Source organism: Arachis hypogaea, chromosome 7, assembly GCF_003086295.3.
Source record: "Arachis hypogaea cultivar Tifrunner chromosome 7, arahy.Tifrunner.gnm2.J5K5, whole genome shotgun sequence".
Lineage (NCBI taxonomy): Eukaryota > Viridiplantae > Streptophyta > Magnoliopsida > Fabales > Fabaceae > Arachis > Arachis hypogaea.
Window position 1 is genome coordinate 18,629,684 of NC_092042.1, and position 2,661 is coordinate 18,632,344.

At 38.7% G+C, this 2,661-nt stretch overlaps 1 non-coding gene across 1 annotated transcript; it reads left to right on the forward strand.

Annotated features, from left to right (window-relative positions):
* Positions 1-1,445: 1,445 nt before the first annotated feature.
* Positions 1,446-1,553, forward strand: LOC112704837 (small nucleolar RNA R71). The gene has a single exon (XR_003155440.1). It is a non-coding gene; the product is annotated as a small nucleolar RNA R71 (small nucleolar RNA).
* Positions 1,554-2,661: the final 1,108 nt, after the last annotated feature.

The following is a 2,661-nucleotide window of genomic DNA, read 5'->3' on the forward strand; positions in this document are numbered from 1 at the left end:
CCTCTGTCAACATCAATCACAGCCTTTGCTGTAGCTAGGAAGGGTCTGCCAAGGATGATGGATTCATCCATGCACTTCCCAGTCTCTAGGACTATGAAATCAGTAGGGATGTAATGGTCTTCAACTTTTACCAGAACAACCTCTACAAGTCCATAAGCTTGTTTTCTTGAGTTGTCTGCCATCTCTAGTGAGATTCTTGCAGCTTGTACCTCAAAGATCCCTAGCTTCTCCATTACAGAGAGAGGCATGGGGTTTACACTTGACCCTAAGTCACACAGAGCCTTCTTGAAGGTCATGGTGCCTATGGTACAAGGTATTGAAAACTTCTCAGGATCTTGTTTCTTTTGAGGTAATTCCTGCCTAGACAAGTCATCCAGTTCTTTGGTGAGCAAAGGAGGTTCATTCTCCCAAGTCTCATTACCAAATAACTTGTCATTTAGCTTCATGATTGCTCCAAGGTATTTAACAACTTGCTCTTCAGTGACATACTCATCCTCTTCAGAGGAAGAATACTCATCAGAGCTCATGAATGGCAGAAGTAAGTCCAATGGAATCTCTATGGTCTCATTTTGAGCCTCAGATTCCCATGGTTCCTCATTAGGGAACTCATTGGAGGTCAGTGCACGCCCATTGAGGTCTTCCTCAGTGGCGTTCACTTCCTCTCCTTCCTCTCCAAATTCGGCCATATTGATGGCCTTGCACTCTCCTTTTGGATTTTCTTCTGTATTGCTTGGAAGAGTACTAGGAGGGAGTTCAGTAATTTTCTTGCTCAGCTGTCCCACTTGTGCCTCCAAATTCCTAATGGAGGACCTTGTTTCAGTCATGAAACTTTGAGTGGTTTTGATTAGATCAGAGACCATGGTTGCTAAGTCAGAGTGGTTCTGCTTAGAATTCTCTGTCTGTTGCTGAGAAGATGATGGAAAAGGCTTGCCATTGCTAAACCTGTTTCTTCCACCATTATTGTTGTTGAAACCTTGTTGAGGTCTCTCTTGATTCTTCCATGAGAAATTTGGATGATTTCTCCATGAAGAATTATAGGTGTTTCCATAGGGTTCTCCTAGGTAATTCACCTCTTCCATTGAAGGGTTCTCAGGATCATAAGCTTCTTCTTCAGATGAAGCATCCTTAGTACTGCTTGGTGCATTTTGCATTCCAGACAGACTTTGAGAAATCAAATTAACTTGTTGAGTCAATATATTATTCTGAGCCAGAATGGCATTCAGAGTATCAATCTCAAGAACTCCTTTCTTCTGACTTGTCCCATTGTTCACAGGATTTCTTTCAGAAGTATACATGAATTGGTTATTTGCAACCATTTCAATGAGCTCTTGAGCTTCTGTAGGCGTCTTCTTCAAATGAAGAGATCCTCCAGCAGAGCTATCCAAAGACATCTTGGACAGTTCAGATAGACCATCATAGAAAATACCTATGATGCTCCATTCAGAAAGCATGTCAGAAGGACATTTTCTGATCAATTGTTTGTATCTTTCCCAAGCTTCATAGAGGGATTCACCATCCTTCTGTCTGAAGGTTTGGACTTCCACTCTAAGCTTACTCAATTTTTGAGGTGGAAAGAACTTTGCCAAGAAGGCATTGACTAACTTTTCCCATGAGTCCAGGATTTCTTTAGGTTGTGAGTCCAACCATGTTCTAGCTCTGTCTCTTACAGCAAAAGGGAATAGCATAAGTCTGTAGACCTCAGGGTCAACCCCATTAGTCTTGACAGTGTCACAGATTTGCAAGAATTCAGCTAAGAACTGATGAGGATCTTCCAATGGAAGTCCATGGAACTTGCAATTCTGTTGCATTAGAGAAACTAATTGAGGCTTAAGCTCAAAGTTGTTTGCTCTAATGGCAGGGATAGAGATGCTTCTCCCATAGAAGTCGGGAGTAGGTGCAGTGAAGTCACCCAGCACCTTCCTTGCATTGTTGTTGTTTTCGGCTGCCATGGGTTCTTCTTCTTTGAAGATTTCTGTTAGGTCCTCTACAGAGAGTTGTGCCTTAGCTTCTCTTAGCTTTCGCTTCAAGGTCCTTTCAGGTTCAGGGTCAGCTTCAACAAGAATGCCTTTGTCTTTGCTCCTACTCATATGAAAGAGAAGAGAACAAGAAAATGTAGAATCCTCTATGTCACAGTATAGAGATTCCTTGAGGTGTCAGAGGAAAAGAAAAATAGAAGGAAGAAGTAGAGAATTCGAACTTATCAAGAAAGATGAAGTTCGAATTGTTCATTAAGGAATAGTGTTAGTCCGTAAATAGAAGGATGTGAGAAGAGGGGAAGAAATTTTCGAAAATAATTTAAAAAGATTTAAAAAACATTTTGAAAAACTTTAATTGATTTTCGAAAATTAAGAGTGGAAAAGAAATCAAGTGATTTTTGAAAAAAATTTTGAAATTAGAAATCAAAAAGATATGATTGAAAACTATTTTGAAAAAGATGTGATTAAAAAGATATGATTGAAAAGTTATGGTTTTAAAAAGATATGATTGAAAGATATGTTTTGAAAAACAATTTTTAAAAAGATTTGATTTTAAAAATTAATGACTTGCCTAACAAGAAAAGATATGATTCAAACATTAAACCTTTCTCAATAGAAAAGGCAACATACTTGAATTGTTCAATCAAATCATTAATTGATAGCAAGTATCTTTGAAAAAGGAAAG